The sequence below is a fragment of the Botryllus schlosseri genome, chromosome 15 (assembly GCF_051294905.1).
Source record: "Botryllus schlosseri isolate E-star chromosome 15, Bs_hap1, whole genome shotgun sequence".
NCBI lineage: Eukaryota > Metazoa > Chordata > Ascidiacea > Stolidobranchia > Styelidae > Botryllus > Botryllus schlosseri.
Window position 1 is genome coordinate 2,160,813 of NC_137250.1, and position 25,061 is coordinate 2,185,873.

At 39.3% G+C, this 25,061-nt stretch overlaps 1 protein-coding gene across 1 annotated transcript in view; it reads left to right on the forward strand.

Annotated features, from left to right (window-relative positions):
* Positions 1–19,827: 19,827 nt before the first annotated feature.
* LOC145457945 (putative RNA-binding protein 46) overlaps positions 19,828–25,061 on the forward strand; it is a 29,118-nt gene continuing 23,884 nt past the window's right edge. The window contains exon 1 of the mRNA XM_080336237.1: positions 19,828–19,930. The gene's annotated coding sequence lies outside the window, so the exon portion shown is untranslated. The remainder of the gene's footprint in view (positions 19,931–25,061) is intronic.

Sequence of the window (25,061 nt, forward strand, 5' to 3'; positions counted from 1 at the left end):
GGCCCGAGTCTCTGCAGAGGTTACTAAACTAGCCCTAATGTTGCAACGTCCGAGTAATCGTTGTCTTCTGTGGCTACAACTGTGTTTTCAATATTGGCTGCTTGAAAATCACAGTGTTCGAAGGCATTCTACTAGTGAACACCGCAAATTGGCGCTATGGAGCCGTAATCGATGTAATAAATTGTTGGTAGGAAATTTCGGTGATCCCGCTTTACAATCAGCTCATTATAAATGTAACGATAGTCAGACGCTGTAGGCATTTTCCGTCCGACCTATACCGTTAAGGCGTATAAGCAATATTCCCTTGCAAGTCGAAATTGTTTGACAAAGTGACGGCAGATATTGATTTCGTGGGATTATTATAGCATTTGACTGCTCCAGTTAATACATTTGGTGACGTTTAAAAAGTCAGCATGTACTAGGGCAGGGGTCGCCAACTCAAAACGGGTCGCGGGCCACTTTCCAAACTTCGTGGAGGCCGCGGGCCGCATGAATTCGATATCGATGTAAAATAGGCAACCACGTTCTAAAACTCTACGTCAGCACAACAGTGAGCTATCTGACATAGGCGATGGGCATATTTGACCACAAAAGAAATAATGCTTTCAATACGACATCCATTGTAGCAGTATATTTATTAAACTCGAAGACTTTTCGGGTGCCTCTTTTCAAGAGTTATCGGCACACTGAAGGGATTTAAACAGATTTAAAAGCAAAACCAAAAAGGCAAAGTATGACGCAACAATCAAAATCACAGACCATGAAATTCGCATTGTATCAATGGCAACAATCACAAACTACGAAGTATACGGACATACGGTACTATAGTAACAGCACAATTGGTAAATAAACAATTACACGCACGGAACAACACGCACTAATGAGAAATTTGTAGGTTATAGAGGAAATCTTTCTGTCTGCATAAAATAGGTTTGCTCAACTGAATAATAGTAAACTCCAACACTTTTAAATGAAACACAGACCTACCACGCGCAATGACAGTGAACATATTGTCATCATAGTGCTGTGCACAGGCAAGGTTTTCGCTCAGATGCTGACCGATTGACGAAGCATATGCTTGGTAATCATCATAGCAGTCTGTTTTAGCAGCCAATTTGCACTGACGTGCGAGCTCCGTGCGATCATTTGCGCATGTTTTAGACGTCTTAGTAGAGAGATCAGGACAAACGTTTTTAACGTCGGTGTACAGAAAACCTACTTTCACTGGTCATTATATTCGTTGGGATTCATTCTGCCCGAAGCGGCGTAAACTAAACCTCATTTCATCTCTCGTTAATCGTGCCTTGCGCCTCTGCTCACTGGAAAAACTGTCACGCGAATTGGATGATATCCACTTGATTCTCTCCAAAAATGGCTATCCGGACCACATATTAAAATGCTCCATCTCTAGGGTATTGAAAAAATCGGATACAGCTCCAAAATATGGCCCAGAAAAATGCCCGGCATTTTTACACCTACCTTGGCTAGGTAACGTGTCTAGCCGATTTGAAAAGCTTATTAAATCGGCTGTTCACCGTTGCTATTACAGCGTTAACACGCATGTAGTGTACACGACGAAACCCTTGTTACCCAACTCTCGAAAAGATGTACTTCCTGCCTTTGATGCAAGTAATGTTGTTTACCAATACAAGTGCCACTGTGATAGTAGGTATGTAGGACGTACATCTCAAAGATTGTTTGAGCGTATTAAGCAGCATATCCCAAAATTGATTCGGTCAAAAACATGCGCAAATGATCGAACGGAGCTCGCACGTCAGTGCGAATTGGCTGCAAAAACAGACTGCTATGATGATTACCAAGCATATGCTTCGTGAATCGGTCAGCATCTGAGCGAAAACCTTGCCTGTGCACTAGGGCTCTTCAAAAATGACTTTTTTTCTCAAATCGTACTGGCTACTTGATAAAATTGTTAGGTTTCCTAATTTAAGCCTACACACAAAATTTGGTTCAATTCCAGCCAAAAACCGCTTTGCTACAGGAGAAGAAAGTTTCTATTTATTATATAAAAATAAATAATGAAAAATTTGAAAATTTTTTGATCACCTCATGAAAGTGTTAGGCTGTCTATAGAAACGATGCTCACCAAATTTGGTTCAATTCCAACCAGTGGAAGCGGAGATATTGCCGTCGAAAAATTTTGATTTGAATAAAATAGTATTTACGGTGACCGATTCTTTGTTTATTTAAAATAGTTGTGCTCACCGTAAATACTATTTTAATCAAATCAAAATTTTTCGACGGCAATAACTCCACTTCCACTGGTTGGAATTGAACCAAATTTGGTGAGGATCGTTTTTATAGACAGCCTAACACTTTCATGGGGTGAACAGAAAATTTTCAAATTATTTATTATTTATTTTTATATGATAAATAGAAACTTTCTTCTCCTGTAGCAAAGCGGTTACTGGCTGGAATTAAACCAAATTTTGTGTGTAGGCTTAAATTAGGTAACCTAACAATTTTATCAAGTAGCCAGTACGATTTGAGAAAAAAAGTCATTTTTGAAGAGCCCTACTGTGCACAGCACTATGATGACAATATGTTCACTGTCATTGCGCGTGGTAGGTCTGTGTTTCATTCAAAAGTGTTGGAGTCTACTATTATTCAGTTGAGCAAACCTATTTTATGCAGACAGAAAGACTTCCTCTATAACCTACAAATTTCTCATTAGTGCGTGTTGTTCCATGCGTGTAATTGTTTATTTACAAATTGTGCTGTTACTATAGTACCGTATGTCCGTATACTTCGTAGTTTGTGATTGTTGCCATTGATACAATGCGAATTTCATGGTCTGTGATTTTGATTGTTGCGTCATACTTTGCCTTTTTGGTTTTGCTTTTAAATCTGTTTAAATCCCTTCAGTGTGCCGATAACTCTTGAAAAGAGGCACCCGAAAAGTCTTCGAGTTTAATAAATATACTGCTACAATGGATGTTGTATTGAAAGCTATATTCAAGTTCTGTACCACGAACCAGCTGTTTAAAAGAAGTAATATTTCATTAAAGGAATACAAATACAACAAAAAATCATTATCACCAATTATATATTTTTTTGAACTGTGAGCTGTGCACGATACCTGGAAACGCTTTTCAGCGACTAGGAATCGATATTGGGACTAGCGAGGTACGTTACGAGCTGAAAGACCATCTCCACGTAAAGCTTGATCTTGTGGGAACCCTAAGCCAATGGTTCTCAAACTTTTTTTAGACACACACCCCTTTATGATACTGAAAAGTCGTCATATCACAAAATGCAACCAGAATGTTAGCAATCCCAACGGCTAGTTTGATGACATGGAAGGTTATGGCTGTTGATAACATAATTCTATAAGATGAATTCGGGACTATAAACATAGCAATAACTATGAAATAGAGGTAAATCGCGCGGAGCGCAAAAAAATTGCATTTGAGCGCATCTCCGCCTCCTCTTCAGATGCTTTCGCGCCCCCACAAGGGGCGCGCGCTCCCCAGTTTGGGAACCACTGCCCTAAGCCGTTTTCTATGCGTCTCGGTTTTGGAAGTGTTTGGGCCATTGCAAGTCAAAACGATATGCCCATTCACATCAACTAATTCTCCCTCGATGGAATGCTGTTGCCATCACCACAGCCGTTTTAGCTATAATGACGAATAGTGATGTTGGGCACGAGAGAATAGCTTATTTTGAAACAATAACAACATGTTGAAACTGTAATTAATTTTAGCATTTCAAATTGGTTTTCTTAGCTTTCTTCCTAAATCTCAAATCAGGTCGCGGGCCGCAGAATATGACTTGGCGGGCCGCGTGTTGGTGACCCCTGTACTAGGGCATAATGTGGCCTGAGTCGTCGCTAGATATTATTATATCACTTCACTGAAATGTAGGGCTGGAATTAGCAAAGGGTTTCTGAAAATTTGTCCTCCTAGGGCGCCCAAATGTCCTCCTTTTTGACAGTTCGTCAAACCTGTCACACTCTAACTCAAATCTACTGCGATTCATGGCGACAATTACTCACTTAGCCGTTCGTCCGTCATTCTGACTTTTCTAACACTTTCAATTCGGTATCGAATGCGAGAACAGAATATCGGCTCTACGCGAAGTGGGCTATATCTATATGCCTCAGTATAATATCCATTTCGAGCTCGAATAAACGCTTTTGTGATTCTTAGTGGTTACGAATACAATACCTTGTCGAACAGACCGGCTATTGCATTCCAATATTATTTGATAATTAGTATATAAAACATTTCATCACACCTATATACTACACAGATGTAGAAATATCTTGTTTTCGTGGTGGCGAGAATTGACAGGCATGTAAGATCTGATGGCGATACCGAGAGCAAATTCATCGAAAGAAATGTTAGAATTTGAAAGCTATAGGAGCCGGAAACCTCATTGACCCTACATTTCCAATTGTAATTCCCAAACAGTTGCATAACAATTATACTGACCTGTGACATCACAATTGAACATTTAAGTCGTCATAGAGGCACGAAATTCAGTTTACTTCGCCCCATCTGTCGTGCGTGCCACAGAGATGGGGTGATTACTTCATGAATATAATCGATTGCGATTACGATTACTTCTGAATGATGCGATTACGATTACAGCAAAATCGGGAAGTAGTCGATTACGATTACGATTACATTGGAAAAGTAATCACGATTACTCCCGATTACATTCATTTTTCATATTAGAAGTTATATTGGAAGATAATATATGGAATGCGCTGAAAAGGCCTGATGAGGCATCAAACTTCCCTTAAAAAGATGCGTTATTTTCTTGCTACGTCATAATGTACACATTCCCCATTTTTTATAGAGGAAGATTTATCGCACCCAACGATTTGCATTCTCGCCAGGTCCATGACTGCCCCACCCCGAATTCCCCAATAGGGTGGAGAAGGAGCTCGAACGGTACTCAAAGGTATTTCGTAAACCAATATAAATTATAGAGTATTTTCGAGAGATTTAATTACCTTGAAAATTCTCTTTAGATAACTTGATTTTGAAATGCATACGTCTCCCCCTCAAGAAAAAAAGCATAGATAATTTATAGTAGGGTAGCATTTAAAGCAAATGGTTGTTTACAAAGACTTTATTGAAACATGTTTTAAACGATGTTTTAAACAAAAGTTTTCAAAAAAATTAAATTATGTTTTTTTAAGTTGTAAAATTATGCCATAATTGTGTAAATACTTTCCAAAAAACATTTTGTCTGAGCCCACGGACAATTACCACCCGATTTAGCCGACGTATATGCATCGATATGGGACGGTTGGAAACCTCAAAATATTGTTGGTTCAACAGTTATCTATAATACAAATATTACGTGAAAGGAGCAATATTTACCCTATATTTTTAATTATTGTCAATGTCAATCCACTATGACGTCCCAACTGAATATTCGTGAAGTCATGGCTTGAAAAAATAACATGTTTCAAACAAGGGTCTTGTTTGATACACGTTTGCTTTAAACTGATTTTTGTTTATATGCAACCCTAATTTATAGTAATAGGCATTTAGGTTCCAGTCAATATCGCGCCATGAGTGTGCCATATGTTTTATGTGTTTGTTAGTTAGACTCTTGACAATGGTCGCTATATGCTATTGGGAGAACAAACATTCTGAAGTCTCCTGATATGAATTCAAACGAATTTTTGCTGAGGACGAAGAATCTAGTGAAATAATTGATCTATTCGGTGAATCCGCAAATGTATCAAAGGAAATGGACGATGGTGGATAGCGGGTGAGGATGGTATGAGCGCGAGATTCAGGTTCGCGTTCTGTGTGCGAACCTCCGAAATTTCGAGGTTGACGTTCACTAACGAACCTAGGTAGGCTCTGCAGTGTAAACCTTTTTCCTATGTTACATTTTTTTACGTCATTAAAACATCTTTGGTTGAAATTCTTTCAACTTCGGACCACTCTACGCATGGCGCTGGCGGCATATAAAAATCAATACTACACGTGTACCTTGATAATCTCGAAAATCTTACTTGCTTTGTTACAAAAGTTAATCCAAATATTCAGCTTTCCGTTTGTGAATATTTAGTGACTCTCTGCTGTGAGCGTGACCCGCAATCAAACAGCATAAAGAACGAAAATACACTACATGTAGGTAGTCATCAGAAAAAAATGCTTATTCAACCAATCAATATAATTATATAAAGTAGTGGTTCTCAACCTTTTTCAGTTAGCGACCCATTTTTTATGCAAATTTCATTGCGCGACCCACCAGACTCCATTTCGCGACTAACGTTTCAACCACTGCTTGTAGGCGCCAGTTTTCATGTTGTCGGCGTATCATAGTTATCTGGTCGCGCATAGCGTAAACAATGAACATTTCCCGGAATTCGGTCAGTAGTATGGGCAATAGCTTATAAAGAGCTTCTTGGAGGTAGGCTACAGAACTTCAATATACAATTGAATTGAATTGAATTGACGAGTGTCAGCCGAAAAATTCGGGTTCATTTCAATATGAATGTACTATTCAATTGCAGTTGCATTAATTACAAAAAATGTTTTGTCCTCATGTACCCCATGTGATCAGATTTATCAGCATATATAGACATAGAGAGAGCTGAGGAAGGCGGTATTTTTGAAAATTTCGGGCACATGATTAATTAATAGTTAATAATAATTATATCTTCCGGCTGATCCGTTGTTTTGTTATCACTTTTTGGCATGTTATGTTTTGTGACATCGCGTCTGTATATTCCAAATATATTGGAATCAATCAAAGTACCAAGTCTAAAATAAAAGAAGGATTTCTTCCATGCGACGCAGATTCAAAATTGGTGTTTCTTCACGAGGCGAATGATTTTTCTTTGTGGGTGACATTTGTTCTGTGGGGTTCAGATTGCCAAGACAGCAATATTTGGCAACATCCAATTAGGCGCCTATAGTCAATATACAATTCGACATCTAGATATCGAATATTTCGGTCCTTTTCAGCCAAGGTATTCTCGCTGTCTAACTTTTTGGCAGCACACTTCTGCCGAACCGTTATGTTGGCCGAGACTTCATGTGTGTTGGCGTGTCGTTGGTGCATGGCCGACACCGAAATGCCTATTCTATAAATTATGCATACTTTTAAGTAGGGAGAGGTAACCATGTTGAAATCAAGACATCTAAAGATGTTACATCGCGTAATGCGCGAAGAAAATTTGAAAAAAATGAATAAATTTCCAAACAAATACTCCACAATCGATGATGAATCACGTTGATTCATGAACTATGTTTGCCTAACTCCTCCGAGCATGAAATTTGCATAAAAAAGGGGTCGCGAACTGAAAATGGTTGAGAACCACTACTTTATATAATGTCATTGATTGGTTTAACAAGCATCTTTCTCTGATGACTACCTACATGTAGTGTTTTTCGTTCTTTATGTTGTATGATTGCGGGTCACGCTCACAGCAGAGAGCCACTAAATATGCACAAACAGAAAGCTTAATATTTGGATTAACTTTTGTAACAAAGCAAGTAAGATTTTTGAGATTATCAAGGTTCATGTTCGTTTAGTGTTGAATTTTTATGCTGTCAGTACCATGCATAGAGTGGCCCGCAGTTGAAATGCAGTAAATTTCAACCAAAGATGATATAATGACGTGAAAATGGTAATATATCAAAAAGGTTCACACGTTCCCACCATCCCTTACAGTCAGACACCAAAGTCATTGTCCGGTCTGGCCCAAAACGTTAAGCCCCAAGCATATATTCCCTTCCCATTCCTTATCGAAATTGTTGACAATGCGACGGAAGATATTGATTGTATGGTATTATTATAGCAGCTTGGACTGGCAAGCGTTGTGGCATAATTTGACCTGCGAGTCGTCGCTGAATATCGTGTACATCAATATATCACTTTACTGAAATGTAGGGTTGGAATTAGCAATATGACATCACGTGACGTCATAGGTTCACGTTCACGTTCGCGTTCACACAGAACCTTTCCAAAAGGTTCACGTTCACACGAACCTGAACCTTTCAGGGGTTCGCACCATCCCTAATAGATGGCGACTCTTTTGAGTCTTATGAATATTGCCAGCAATCCCTCCATGGCGAAGGATGAGCTATTTATGGACAACATTGGCGTGGTATGTCGTCTAGTCCTCTCCGTGATTTTATCACGAAACAATACTTTTTGAACACAAGAAGAGAATTCCATGCTGGGCACTTGCTCGAGCTGCTGTATTGTAATTTCAGATGTTATTTTTTCGTCCGTCAGTAACGAAACGTGTTTTGAGCAAAGGTATATGTTTTACGCATGTTTGTTTTAGTTTGATTTTTGTTTTAAATGCAACCAGAATTTGAGAAGAAATTGACTTCATCAACAATTTGAACCAATTTTGACTTACCGCGCTAATTTGACTTATTTTTGCCATTCTCGACAAGCCAAAAACATTCACCCTAACATATGAATCCTGAGCTGGCGAGTAGGTCACTTTACTGTTAACCGTGGGCGGAGATGTGTCATTCAAGAGTTCGCTTACTTGTCCCCACTGCCTCGAAATAATACCAGACATTCACCATTTCGGACAAGACAAGACAGGCACTGGAGTTTTCTAACTGTATTATATGCTTTCTGGTGTTCAGACGAGAAATTACGCCATTCTGCATCGACAGGTGTAGTCACGCAAAAGCATATCACTGCTGCGTACAGAGCGTAGGGTTCATGAAGAGTTAAACCCAAACCGAGTCAGTTTCGAACCGGGTCCAATACCCTTGTTTCGGTGTTTTTGTATCAATTGAAATTGGTCGATTTTCGGCGTGCGTTTCGGTCTTTGTAGGCATTAAAACGCATCTCAAGTTCCCGTACCACACCGATAGCACGTGCTGCCTTCTTAGATCACCTTGACCTTCCGTCTTGCACGATTCTGCGAATGTCGCGCTTTCGAATGCTATGGAATACAAACCTTTACATAACGCTTCTGTCACGTTAAATCTCGCTTGAATCGCAGATTTATACTCTACACTCGTTACCTGGGATATAGACCTTCTTCTAAAATCTAAGGTCACGCATGACACAAAAGTATTTTTGTAATGAAGAGATAAAACCAATTACGTGGAATATGTCTGTAGCCCAGTCGGAGTCAGTTAACGCATTGTGATGAGGACACGAGTTGGACTGCTAGAAAATTTTCAGCGTTTCCGAATTAGATTAGAATTAGAATTCCGGAATTTTCCAAAAACTTGGAAATTGAATTAAATTCCTAATTATGAAGAAATACAATAAATATCGCGTTCAGTTGATATAAAATCAGAATTCAATCTCATAAGCACGGGAATGGCAAATGTCTGTACACTAGGCTTCACTCGCTTCGCATTATGCAGTTCTCCTGAAGCATCTGCATATAAAATAGATCTGATAAGTATATTTAAACTACTACAATTAACTAGTTTCGTAATCTGCAACATGATAGTAGCAATTGTCGAGTAGCCGTTGACATGGATTTCGTCTCGCGTACGGAAGTACACTGTACTTCATGGATCGTCGATTGCGATAACGCGCGGTAGGTAGGCCTGCTCGTGGAAATTTGGCCGTACGTCGCTTATCCATCACCAATATCTTTCTTGCCCGATGTCAATTACGGTGAACGATCAGTGCACGGGATGATAGCGGGAACAAATATGCTCGCCCGGCTCAATAGTCATGCATTGTCGTAGTGCGTGACGCAAATTTTAGGTTTTACGAATTGTGGGATCTGCAGGCTTATTGGCGAGTCCAGGCGGATATTTATACCCATATTGAACGATAAGGCAAGGATTATAAATGTATGTAGAAAATTGCTTCTTGGTGTCAAATGGCGTATCCGATCTTTCAAATGATAAAACAGCAAAGCCCATGGTCGTACTGGAAGTATCGATTTAGCAACCTGTAATTACGGTGAAGTGGTAGTAAGGTATAGCTGTTACTTACAGAGCGTCAAATTAATTTAACGGTACTCTGTTTGAATATAGGTTTCGCCGTTTGCGGAGGCTTGTCAGTTCGATTGGTACTGAGGAACTGAGATACGATGAATCTTTTATCGGTTGATTTGCGCTGAGAGCGTATACTATATACTGACTTGAGCAACTATAGGTAATCATGGTTGCACAATTAGACTAATTAGAGCGAAATGTCCGTAATCTAATTGTAATTTAATTTGTGAAGTGTTTCTATGCTTCAATTATAAGTCTTATCTAATTTCTGGTTTTCCTGAAAATGCCACAGTAGAACAGTCCAGTGCAAAACGAGACGGGCATACTGTACGGTACACAGTTATTCACCATTCTCGTGCTTATGGGAACGACCTCTGATTTGATATAAGCTGTGCTTGATTCTATTTCTAAGTTTTGGCGAATTCAGCAATTCTAATTTTACTATAATTTGAAATCAACTGTAGCTATAATTCAAACTCTAATCTAATTTCGAAAAGTGGAAAATTTTCTACTTGTCCAAATATGGTTGCATAGTATAGTCTTTTGATACATGTTTCATACAGCCTGTATATAGTTCCATTTTTAGTTCCATAGCGCATAAAAATTGCCGATAACGCGACGGAATTACGTTTGGTGTTCCATCGTAACAATACACGGCCACGGCCATACTGGCCAACGCAACTGCATGTTATGCGTTGTTTTATTACCTCTTTATCTTTTTGTTTTGTTTCGTGGTGTTCATCGTGTTTGTCGAATGCTATGGTCATTTACACCAGGCCGATATTCTTTATTTTCCCGCGTAACTGCCGAATTACAGCACGACCCACATCTAGGCTTTTTGTAAGGCACCGCTTACGCGGATGAGGTGGCTAGGAGGAGCCTAGATAAACATCCAACTCTCAGGTATACGACCTCTTTATCTCATGTATGTGCGAATACAGCAGAATTCAACGTTTTATAGAACTTTTTACTGACTCATTTATTGACTACGAATGTAAGCGAGACGATCGATCACCGCCGGGAATAAATGATCGGGAATTATATATCGTTATATCGCGAAAAACAATTTACGTCGCATGAATTCGCGCACTTGAACGCGGCTCTCACCAAAATCGAGATACCGCTTTAGAAATCACCGTTTCTTGTTATTTACACCACAGCCCAGTTCGGCTTGCTCCATGTTGCAATCAGAAACACTTAAATGACTCTTGAAATTGGCCGCCGCAACGTCTCGAGCTTACGTTCTACAAGCTTTAATATTGATAAATCACTTACGGCTATCGTTGCGAGGCGGAGAAGGTTAATTTCGTTGTAGTTCCGCGCGGCATGACTGCTAAAATATATTGTAACTTTGACCAAGATGTATGTGTATTCGCTTGAAAAAAGTTTTAATTATTTCAACAGCGTCTCTTCCCAGTACGCCAGCATCGTATAATTTGAGTCATTATATCCATCTGGAGATTACATAGAGTAAAGCATAGCCAGATTGTAACGGCGACAGGGGAAGTGGAGTAGAACATATATCATACTGTTATTTTACGTAACAATTTCGCTAACACAGTTTCAAGCAAGAGTATTTATCGAGGGATATCAATTCGCTATAAAAGCATAATCACTCCTATAGTATGTTTCTGCGTAGGTAAACCGCATGATTACACTCACGTTTGAAGCAATGCTATAAGTGTTTATTACCGGTGCTGTTATTTATGCTAATCGGCATTGATACTAATTACTATAATTTATATAGCTGTTGCTGTTGATCAGCTCGAGTTGCTATAGGACTGCGTGAACACTGAATAGCCGTGATGCTTAGTTTTGCGATTTGCTTGCATGATAACAACCAGCATGATAATTTACGCAATAAAATAGCCTATTTAGCGAGCATTATAGTACACTCGCGATCCAAGTTATTGTGATGACTCGAATTCAAAAATATTATTCGAATCACTGTTTTTCACACTCTGAAACTGTCGATGGTACGCAGTTAACCAGAGGCTACACGAAAGTTATCGCTTACTTTTCGAGCGAAACGTATTAGAGAAACGTATTCGGTTCTGTGCGGTCGATTGATAGTGACATAATCATAGTTTGAATCAGTTGAACATACATTTTAATTGCCTGTAACTAGATTAACCGAGCGAAGGATTTCCTCCGCAAAAATCCGCGCTCTCCGTTAAAAACGCAGCTGCACCTCTTGTTTCGAAGCGAATGTGCACTTTTATGAAATGTATGCGTGTATAGTATATAGTCACTTATTGTACGGATAGAATAATGGTGATCAAGTATGTAAAATCAATCAAATTGGTGACGCTAAGTAGGGTTATGCTTGTGATATGAAGTTAACCAGTGAAGGCTAAAAAAAATTGGATACTAATTTAAGTGCGCGGCACTGACCAGTTTATTATTAATTTGATAGCTCCGTTCGTTCTCACGAAATACACTGCGACAACTGCGACCGTTATTTTGACGATGGTATAGAAGTCACCGTCGTATAACGAGATAATCTTAGTCTCGGTCAAAATTTGTCGGTAGGCCTCCCGAGGCTAGCTGTGATTTTTATGCTTCCTATTCTTTTTATCGTAGTCGTATTTGTGTGTCAAAAACGTATTAGAAAATCACTCTATGAACGTGAAAAGATACTTTTCTATTTATCATACTATCAACGCGCATAGAACCTCCGTATAACACGCTGATTTATCGGATATGATCAAAGTATAGTCATGCTCGGTGCTCAAGTAGAATTAACGCCGTAAATATATACTCAATGGCAAGTAGAACTAGCGATTTTCAAGGAAGTAAAAAGGTAAGTATTCCTGGCCTATATTTTTGCCTAAAAACAGAAAACGCCTTGGTATATGTATGAGCAATGAGCAGCTTATACTCTATATCAGTGGTTCTCAACCTTTTTCGACTCATCGCCTCGTTATCAAGCTTGGCACACATTTTCGCCCCCGTATTTACGGATCCGAAATAGAAGACATATGAACGGGAAATTGATTCACCTAACTCTGATCGCTGATGAATCGACTGAAAAAGGTCATTTTCCGAGTAGGTAGGCTTCCGCATCTACACTTTCCTTTGAGTTGACCTTATTCCTGCATCATATGCAGAATAAGCCGTCTTTATGTGCATTTTTGTCCGTATTAATGTAATATATCTCACTGGATGTTCTGATAAATTCGCCCCCGGTCGCCCCACTGGCTTTTCCGGTCGTGATTCTTAAAATTGTCCACTGGGGGACGATATTGCCAACGTTGGGAATCACTGCTCTAGAATCATTACCACGTGTGAAAGTAGCGAAAGTATCCACAATCTACTTGCGTGCACTGAAAATGTATAAGCTCTTCGTTGCTGGCCACCTCTTCTGGTTATCCCTACCTCGTATTTCATTACTTCTTCCGAATAATGAGTAGGGCTGAGCACGATGATTCGAGTACTTGGATCTGAATCCAGAATTATTTCCTGTGATTTGCGTCGAGTGGTAGAAGTTGAGTATTTCGAGTACTCAAATTTTATGCCCCTAGCCATTAAGAGATAATTTATCGATCAGAACGATGTAATTTCGATACTATGTTCCATCGCGGAAGGCAGTAAATCTCGATCGGGCGTATCGTAGTATACGAGCATATAGAACAAATCTACCGATGTTACTCAAGTGACATATCTGTGAAGTCATAATCAAACCACGGCATTGTCGCAAAGGTAAATGGAATAGGTATGGTCAAAAATATCAAATCATCTTTAATATGATATATGTAGAATGAAGATTACGTTTTTCAAAAATATCTTTCTTCCCGGATTCCGGCGATTCCCTGATTATATTGTTCGCTTGCCTAAAAAACGCTGCTCACCAAATTTGGCTCGATTCCAACCTGTAAAAGCAGACGCAGAGCCAATTGAGTATTTTGAATTTATTCAATTTTTCTTTTAATTTCAAATTTTACTATCAACCCTATAAAATTGTTAAATTGCCTAAAAGAACGATGCAAAACAATTTTTAAACTGGTAGAAGTTATTGCAGTTGAAAGCTTTAAATTAGTAAAAATAGCATTGGCGGTGGGGAAAGTCCAAAATGATTAATGAAAATGTCAAATAACGTCGCTTCTACGGGCTGGAATTGCGTCAAATTTGTTTTGCGTCATTTTCGTAGACAATCCAACAATTTCATGATGTTTACAGCAATAAATTATTATAATTAATAAATTTCATTGGCTCAGCATCGGCTTCTACTGGTAAGAATTGAGCCAGATTTGATTTGCATCATTTTTTTAGGCAATCTAACAATTTAATCAGTGAATCCCTGGAATCCTAAAAAAAAGCTTTTTTTGAACAACCCTAATGGACAATATATTCTTTGTGGTCGCATAAAAGGCACATATTTGAAAATCTCCACACCATCCATACTGTTGTGACGTCATATTGAGTGATACTCGAACACATTCGTCTCGAACCCTAATACTTGACTCAGAATCGAATCACTTAAGTACTCGGTTTTGCCAAGTCCTACTAATGAGTGAGTATATTTTTATGTAAAATATCGTGACATTATAATTTTTAAATTGTAGAGACGTGAAGTGTTGCTAGTACAACTTTTTACGAATGCCATACACTTGACTTTTTAACAGCTATATTGACGGATATAGTAATATAATACTACTGGTTTGAGTATTTTTTATTTTTGTTATTCCTATGTTTCGGGAAAGCAATGCCACTTTCGCTGGTCGCGTGTACTTCTTTGGTGACACGTTGCATGAACAGCTCGCAGCCTTATAAATCTCGAGTGCAGCGTGTTATTAAGTCATCTTCATGGGTCAAACAAGTCTTGAGAACGTACCGGTACTTGCCGATCTATTCGTAGCAATGCGCTAATTTCGGAAACCTTTCGCTGTGACTTCGTGTCAAATGAAGCGGTCTTCAAACATCTTTATCGAGGCGTATGAGGATCGTGAAGGCGCAGATCGCCTCCAGACTGTTCTAATTGTCGGTCACGAATTGAAAAGTTACGATAATGACACGCTTGCTCTAAGAATGTAGTCTTTAACATACTTCAAGCGCGAACGTATGGGCATTGAACGCTTTTTTTTGAATTCTACATCTGTAGTAATTCAGAAGCCGGGCGTACTCTGCCGAATTGATCTGCAAATGTAAGTTTAGGTCATGCGTCAGTTTAAAGTTCTGGTATAGAGGCTTAATAGATAGGTGCTGTTTATGTTCACGTTCATAGATTGTGGAATTAGCGATGCAATTTTCGTTTAAGTTATATGCACCGTCAATGCGAGATGTATTCTTAATCTCAGAGCATTTCCGTCCAGGGGATGCTTACAATACCCTGTAATTCACTAATTTTAGCAATGCAAATATTGCATCAATTTTGATGTGCAGTGTTCACATTAAGAGCATATATTTACAATGGCGAGGCATGAGTTTACAATCAATCTCGCAACGATACAGTGTTGAGAGTTGATATTAATATTTAGATAAAACGTATATTCCAGGCACACAAATTTCAGATATCGATAACGCTCTTGGTGTGATATGTTTGACCTTTTTGATGTATAAAAATGAAATGACAGGGTCATAAGTTTACTGGTAACCCGATACTTTTCTCTTTGTGAAGATCAAATGTTGGCATAACATCCCTGAAATGTATCACAAATAACATGACAACTCACGGTATTCCATGGAGGGCAGAAATGATTTGTTGCAGCAATCACCCCCTAAGCAATAGTGTCTTCTTACAGAGCGCCGCTGTCATTACAATACAGTCAAATATATTAAATATTTTCCCACTAGGCCAAATTGTATCAAGGACAAGTATTTTTTGTTTAGCTGTAGTTTACAAAAAAGCAGTTGTTTTTACCGGGGATTAGTCATTTATTAAATATTAAGTTTCGCTTCTCGGATACAAAGTATATGCACGCCATCAATCCGAAAGTTTGGTTTTATCTTGTACAATAATTTATCTCTAATAAGTGACTGTTGGTACTAAATTTTTATGTTGCTTACCCGAAGACATTCATGGCTGCATAAATCATTTTTCTCTTTCATACTTTCACAGTACGTGAGCTGTTTATCTAGAGTTATTGGCACAATAACAAGTATAACACAGATTCAAATGAAAACCAATATTTTAAATTACATTGGTACGACATATTTTGTCAGATTGGTTCTCATTTGAATCTCTGCTTATCTGCTTGTTATGGCGTTAACTTTCGATAAGGTGCACACGAAAAGTATATTCGATTTGGATATGTTATATAGTGCAATAGGCCTGAAAGTAATTAACCTTCGAGACCGAAAAAAATAAACGTTACAAATAAGGCCTGTGCGAGTCTACATTTTGAGGATGATTCGTAAACAAGCCGGGTAATTTCAAGGATTTAACTTTACTTATATTCGATTTCCGAATTAAGCCGCATGGGCGTCGTATGAATATCTTGAAAAAATGATTGATTGGTGTATCAGTCGGTATATGATGGTTGCGGTACGTATAAGGTCTCCAAGTTGAGCGTTTTTCGTGAGGTTGCTGTAATCTCTGCAACCCTTGAAATTACTTCCCTTCTTTCGGAAAGCCCTGGTTACTGTACAATGTGTACAATTGAGGCAACCTTTCCCCTTTATTGTGTTATATTTTGCCGAATATGTGTACATCCATTCGCAACCTAACTTAGGATACTATGTATCAAATTTCGAAAGGCATTTTCATGTTTCCATCTGTTATTTGTTTGTGGTGCAAGCGTTAGCGGAATATAACATGCGCTGCATAGCGCGATCATTTCAACATTTGCATCTTGACATTTTCGACAGCGCATAACCTCTTGAGAGATTCGCAGGTCAGTCGATGCATTATACTTGACAACCACTTTGCGATGTTGTTTACTTGTATCTTCGAAACGCGAAAAGACCGCAGACACGGTCTGTCGTGATTCTAACGCCGCAAACCGAACAAAATAAGATAATATGTGTCGAAAATGTTAATAAGTACATATTCCAGTAAGCCTTCTTGAAAAAAAAAAACTGTAGTCAATTGCATTAATCGGTTTTTGGTATTTACTTCAATTGAGCAATATATAATTTACTGTGTTCGTCATATTCCGTAAAATTTACTGAATCGTCAAATTATCGCAGTCGCGAATTAACTTGCGAATATACTACGCGTTACCGTGACCTGACTTTGTGAGGATAATATCAAGTGGGTGTTTTATTTTTATCAAAGAGCGTTTGTCAGTATTGCGAGTTGAGAGCTGCCTTATGTCTGTTTGTGTGCGATCTGTTAGTTCGATTCTCCGTCTCAATTCAAATTCGCAGTCTAATTTTAGAAGCTTCGTCGCAAATTAATAGAATCTCATCAATCTCAATGGCAAACCAAGCGAAGCTCAAAAAGTCTATTTGCTCAGTAGATACCAATCCGTCACTTGCATCTTACGGACAGATTAGCTGCTAAATCAAAGGATCAACTGCTCCATCTCCGACCCACGTCAATTCTCAAAAAATGCAGGGAAATCACGTTGTTATGCAAGAGCGCAGGGTGAGACGAAGGACATTCGATCTTAGGATTAAAGCGGAGTGATTGGAAGACGAGGCTGGGAGAGATAGTTTTGCGAATTTGCCGCTTTAGCGTGAAATATAGGTTAATTGCTGGAATTACATGTAAGCTAGCGACGCTCACGGAAGGCTATACAGTCGCAAAAAAGGTGATGACTATTCAAGGGCGTGGAATGGGTTCGTAAGTACGTTTGAGTTAAATCGAGTAGCCTGAGTGATTCGATTCTGAATCGAGCATAAGGCTTCGAGTCGAGTCGAGTATACGAGTACAATTCATTATAATGACATCATACGAGTATGGTGTGAGGGTGGTGATGCGGAAAGTTCAAATATATACCGGTTTTGCGACCAAAAAGAATATAATGACAGGGTTCCGAGTCACAAGTCAATCTCACTTTTATAATTTTGACTTGAGTCATGGAAAGTCATTTTCAATTCACCACCGAGTTAAGTCCAAGTCCAAGTCAGCTAGTAGAGGGTCGAATCTGAGTCATTATGTTCACTGTTCAGTTTTCAGTTCAATCTGGTTCAACCCGCTTTTTTCAACTCTGCTCGAGTGATATAATGACTCGCATTCATAATATAATAATTTTCCTCAGTCTTAACCTTTTCTGGCCCTATTTTCCAAGTATCGGGAATGATAGACGAAGTACCATTAATGCGGTAACTTTACTATTCCTCGAAGTTACAATGAAATGTCTGTCTTGGTTGTCCTAGTCTCGAGTCGTATGACTTGGTTCGAGTCATGCACAATGACTCGAGTCGAGTTGAGTCATTTTACGCATTTGAAAAAAAGACTCGAGTCAAGTCGAATCACCAAAACATCGTGACTCGAGTCATTGCAACTCTGTATAATGGCAGCTCTACACCAACCTTAGCAGGGTGAGATGGTGCTATATATGCTCCTTCTTTGTCCAGCGGCATATGCACGTCATGCACTGATGGTACGCATTTATGGGCAGATAGTGTGTATGTGCATATCCTGAGTCGGTGTATATGATATGCCACAAAAACATGAAGTAAAAAAATTATACTACGACCTACATTAAACAGAATCTGTTATTTTTTCGACCATCTTATTTCATCGCATTTTGTGACAATGTTGTGGGGTGATCACGAATTCGCAGAAATGTTATTTCGACCAAAGTGCATTACTTTGTACTACATATTTCCGATGTTTTGATACGACTGGTCAAGGTTTCAAGGCTTCCACGATGGTAAAATTATCTAACTATGATTATCGTTAGTAAATTAACTCTAAGGGGAAAATGGTGTATGATTTTAGTATTCCAAATAATCATCTCCAATACACGAATCGAATCATTACGATTATTACTTGATTTGGATTGGAGTACTGAAATGATTGCGATCAGCCCAATTCGTAAACATAAGCAAGAATGTTAGTTTTCGTTCAAGGAAGATGGGCGTGAATAGTAATAATATCAGTTGTTTGCAAGTTTATTTATGGAAAAACTATCGTATACATTATCAACAGGCATATCCCGGGAAATGGTTGAAAATTTCGGTCGAACAAACTTTTTTAAACCATGGCAGAACATTAGGGATCAACTCGAACGCAGAGAACATCATTATCAATTCAGCACCGTCAACGGACCTAGAATAATCTCACCAACGAATACATTATTACACATAGTACATTTATGCCTAACCTTCATTCTTATGTAGTCTCGACAGTAAATCAAGTGTTATAGAACACTACGAATGGTATTGACATCGATCGTTTGCATTTTGAGCACAGGTATAATACGAGCGGCCACGTATTCCATCGCTCCAGCTGCACAATCCAATGAAACTGTTAACTAATTCATTGAGCATATTTACCGTGGCTATAGGTGGCGAATTCATACAGATCATACAATGGGACAGTTTACTGAAGGTTTCGCTCTGAAAGCGGGGCAAAGTGATCAGACCGACAGAGATAATGGTACCGGTGTGAGGAGAAAGGGACTACTGTCTTTCATGACTGGCGCAGAGTTGAGAAGAAATTGATCTATGAATTGAAAATAAAATTTCGGAAGTATTGTTTGCAAAAATTATGGAGTTTGAGAATGAGCAAACCGTGTTAACCCGATAGTCTTGACATTGATGGCTTGAGGTAGAGATTACTATTTGTAGCTCACGCCTCCTGGTTATAACAACTTACGCGTAAACCCATAAATTACACCCTATTCATATGTAGATGCGATATCCTCTGACTCGGTGAATATGCTTCCTTCACCTTTCACCTCCAAATATATTTATTCAGCAAGGCACGGTGCCGGCTTTTCTGTTGAGAGTTTCAGTTTCATTCGGAATGATATTCGTTTCAATTGTTGACGTGTGAATAACTCAACATAATATGCCACTGATGTCTTTTTTAACAGATCTATTACATTAATATACTACAATATAGCATATAGAACCATTTGCTTATTTGCGGCGACAAAGAATATCATAAGGTAAGATTGTATAATGCATTTCTTCGCGTTAAATCGTTTAGCAGCCTGCGTGGCGAATCCTATGATATATCTGATGACTTAAATTTGATGTGGGTATCATGATTTTGTGGGTGGTCGGATAACCCGGGGTTTGCTTGGAGCCAGGTAACTCCCAATTGTGTCTATGGTGTTTTCATATGGCGCCACCATCGTACGAAATGAGAACACAGCTCAAGTTCGCCGCCAAGGCAGATTGGTTATGGTAACTAGTCGGTTGTGTGAGACATAGTTAAAGTGTCCGGCAAGAGTGGCCTTGTAACCGATAGTGATTATGGACGTACTTTTCACTTAGACACAGGGGTGGCCAACCTTTTGAGCCAAAGGGCCACAGTTGATTAACGAACTATTGCGCGGGCCACTAGCCGCGCGAAGCGCGAAAATTTTTCGAAGTTCATGGGTCAATTATATTGTCACTTGACTATATTGCGGGCCTGCTGTATATCGCTGGGCTCAGTTTGCAAGGAATGGACTATTCGGCGCCTGGACATATCGATATCGAAAGCTTCGGCCAACATGCGTCAATCATTTTGTGCCTAGGTTTCATAGTCGACGGTCTTTCTGCGAGCGCAAACGCCAGGTCGCGTATGTTGAACGACACTTTGTCGCGTAGGCCTAATCGCGAATATATTTAGACTCAATCTGATACATTCGGCATTCTTTCATTTTCACAAAGGGGTAACAATATTAAAAGCAAGAAATCGAGTGCCAACATGTTGCGCGAAGCGTGTAGAAAATTTTTACTTTTGATAAATCTATCGCAAATTATTCTGCTTTATAGTAGTGTACGAAGATCTACCAAAATGTGACTGGCCCATGGATCTGCCAATGCGTTGGAAATGATATTTTCATCATCACATCTCAAGTGTTGCGGACAGACTAATCAAATTTGTGGTTGGCCTTGCAAGTTCACAATCTGTGAATTCCATTTTTGATAATATTACTAATTTCGGAAATTACTTTGCGGGCCACTCAAAACATTCTCGCGGGCCACGGATTGGCCGGCCCTGACTTAGAGGCAGCCGTATACTGCTTTACACGAAAAAGGCATCAAGTATTAGAAAACTTACCAACTGATACATTTATTCGGCCAGTCTTCGAACCGAGCGTACGCATATAGTGACCAATTACAACTTTATTCAACGTGCATCAGTATTCGTCCCTATGAAGTAGTATTTGGTTGATGAGTGCCAACATCAAAACACATGTCTTCGCTGATGTCAGTGCAGTTGAGAGTCCAGGAAGAAAACGAAGAATTAGCCAAAGTTATAGATAGGGTTTTAGACTGTGGGATGTCAGAATTAACTACGCGCGTATATGGACAATCCGGAAGTTTACACCGTCCCTAACAGCTCTTTTTCATACGCCGTTTTTCGATGATGGTTGTACGCCGAGGAGGATTGAATTCTACGCGCTTTACGCGTCTTGGCGGCTTTATCGATAGATTGGATAATTGCCTCTTAACTCAATTTCTTCTATCGAAGTAATTGGATTCGGTATGGCAGAGCTTATTCTACATCGGGTGAGGTTTAAATGCGATCAATGCGTGCTTCTTCCAATACGATTTGGTATAGTAGCCGACATTAGAGCATTTGCTTTTTGCCTGCTTTCCATACCAGGCCGTTTGCTACGTATATAGTCGCTCTCTTCGGAATTTCCGAATATCTTGCGAAAGTTTGTAAACGCAATATTTCCTGTACTGCAAACGTGTAAAGTGATCCATGTATTTAAGATATACAGCTGTAGATTTATCCATTTGCTGAAATACCAACACGTGACGTCCGACGTTCGACGTCATGCATCAGAGAAAAGGATTTGTGATGAATAAAAGTCTAAATCAGTTTTATTTGATTCGCTAACGCTGCCAGTAACGCTAAATTACTGAAATAGCTTATAGCCCCCCGTGATGCTTCGTTTGGAAATGCAAAGGCAATGACGACCGCGTACCTACATAGCCTGGCCAACCTACATGACTATAGATAGGATAGTCCTGACATTAGATCATGGAGGAGTTGTGTATGGAGTATCACTTATTCAGTAGGTCTACCATAGAATTAGGAATGCAAACTAGCATAACGATTGCTGTAATGTCTTGTGCGTTTCTGACTTGATGCTTAATAAAGTCTCTCGTCTCCACGTTGGATAATATAAACATTTATGGAATAACTTATACGTCGATTGTAGTCAGATGACAGCCGTCCCCCTGACGAGGTATATTGAGGTTTGCTATCTCTTAGGCGAATCCCAATCAATAAAGCTGGCCCACTATCGCGTATTCTCAGTGAATCCTGTCGTATATGTCCGCTGCTGCACACACGGTTTGATATCACCCTGTGTATATAAAACTAGCAAGATTAGCGAAGATTCTTCTTCTATGGATTAGCCTTACTTTATGATTTTGCAGCATTCCGGAGACGCGGTATGTCCGCGACCGTGTTCAAGTGGACGTGAAGGGAAAATATGCCTAAATACTCTTACATTTTTCAACATTGCTCCGATGCGTGGTAATTTTATCCGGAGATTTGTTGACTAGGAAATGCGTGTAATCGCACGATGCTGACGACTCGCATCCTAAATTCAACAAAAAGCATATAAGACTTCATTCGCGGCTTACCATCATAATCGTCGAACAAAATTATGGTAAATCGTAGTCGTGCTTAAACGCATTATGTATATGAAGCAAATTTTTGTACTTGAGGGAGGCCAACTCACCAGTGTTGTTCCTCATTGATCCCCATTTAGCACATGCTATAAATCGTAATGATGTCGCACGGCTCAATCGCGTCGTGCGCGGCACTTTTACAACACCCGATAAGTTTTATTTCTATTTGGATGCAGGTAAGATATGGTAACGGTAATTGCCCGTAACTTGAATTAGTTATATTGCCTTTTACACGCATGAATTGACCTCGTATACACAAAACACTCACCCATCAATCTGTCATCGGCGGTTCTACACACCAAAATTTTGTAGTAATGGAGATTACGGAACTGAAACGCTGTAACTAAATGAAACATAAATGTTGCTGTATCTTTAGCAATCGGAATCGATCTTGCGAGACCCCTTCATCCTTGCCGGTGTCATGGTATTCGCTGTGAAGTCGGCGTAAAATATAAACTGGCGACGAGTGTAAATATTCTTGACCTTTAGGTTGCGTACGTGCGGTAACCCTTTCTTGGCAACATATGCTAAAACTTAAAGTCTGCGTTTTTCAGGTATGATGTGAAACGGGTTTCACAAAACGGCAAATTGCAGTCACGCGCATTTACAGAAGTGTACAAACTATTGCGTCGTCTTCGCAATGTCTATACTTCGACGCTTGTACGTACCGTAACTGCAACTCGGGAACTTACCTTATGGATCTCATCACTTCTATATCTAGGGTTGCATTTAAAACAAATGGTTGTTTAAAACACTTTGTTTAAAACATGTTGAAAACAGTGTTTTAAACAAAGGTCTTTTAGAAAAAAAATGTTTTTTTCAAGATGTAAAATTATGCCATAATTTTGTATATACTCTCCAAAAAAACATGTTGTTTGAGCCTACGGACAATTATCACCCGATATAGCCGACGTATAACGATATGGGATGGTTGGAACCCTCAAAATAGTCTGTTCAACAGCTATAGTACATATATTTCGTCAAAGGAGCTACATTTACCCTATATTTTCAATTGGCAATGTCAATTCACTATGACGTCACTATTTAATAATGGTGACGTCATGGCTTAAAACAAACAATAAACGATAAAAAACATCTTTCAAACAAGGGCCTTTTTTTAAACATGCTTGTTTTAAATTGGTTTTTCTTTTAAATGCAACTGTATCTATAGAATATCGTGATAGAAGCTACGTCGCCAACCCAACTACTGCGCAATTTGTAATGTCTTGTACAATCTACCAACTAGTTAGTTCATGGTCAACCAACTACTGAATTTTTGTGTCGCTCTAGTTCTCGTCCTAGTTGCGTATTTTGAAAAGTGTGTCGTTTTAGTTCTCGTTTTGATTGTGCACCAAAAATATTTGTTGCCGAACAACTACAAAACACGTGTCGTCCTTCAGCGTGAATCGTGATGCCTGTGTTCTGTTGTGTGATGTTCTGGCAGCCATTGCTAGCTCGGAGTCATCACAACTAGCGGCGTTGCCAGAGGTGGGTTTTGAGGGTCGAGACCCCGTCCTTTTGAAATGCCGAATTATTGAGTTGCTGGAGAATTGTATCTCGTTAGTTGTGTATTAGTAAGTTAGTTGCGGATTTCTAAGGTCCTCGTTGTTGTTCCAGTTCTACGCTCTTGGCGAAAAGATTGTGAATTTCCACTCGTGTCAACTCTATTCATTCGGAGTGAAATCTTAGTTACTCATTTAAAAAACCTAGTAGTTTGTAAATATCTGTCCATATACGTATTACCTTCTTGATAAATTCGCTATCCCCGGTTAAATTTAACGCAGCCTTGGTGGGCGAACGCATTCTGCATGATTTTGATGAATGACCTAATCTCCAGCTCCTGGGACTTCGATGGAGCAGGAAGCAGGGTCAAAATAAGGACGCAACCCGGTGTTTGACGGTGGAATGTGATATACCTAACTTAACCATAATTCGCATGGAGACGGGGCTAAATATCAGAACGCGTTGCTGATCACACACTACAAACTCAACGATCTTTCATATTTACCCGTCAAGCGCTGCCACGCGCTTGATGAAGATGTTTGAACAAAAGCGCAAATCAAGTTTTCAATCACGATTTCACGGAAGGCCTTAAAAGATTGATATCGATCTGGAAGTCCTTCGCGAGAAAAATTTTCACCCATCTCAAGCGTTTCAAAATGAGATACATTCTCATTTTCTATTACATTTACTGACCCTGTCACGTCAATCGATACTGAATATATTCGCCGCGATTCCAGCTTGGTTTAACCTTTATCCAGTCCTGTAGAAAGGGTAGCCGTCTGGAATTTTAGCACATCTTCATAGATACCCAATGTCTCTTATTATAGATTTGACTTTGTGTCAGCACCAGGTGCAGATTTTCCGGTGACTTACTACCGGGTTGAGGTCACTGTTCATCTATTCGATTTTCGTCGTTAGATAAGGAAGTGT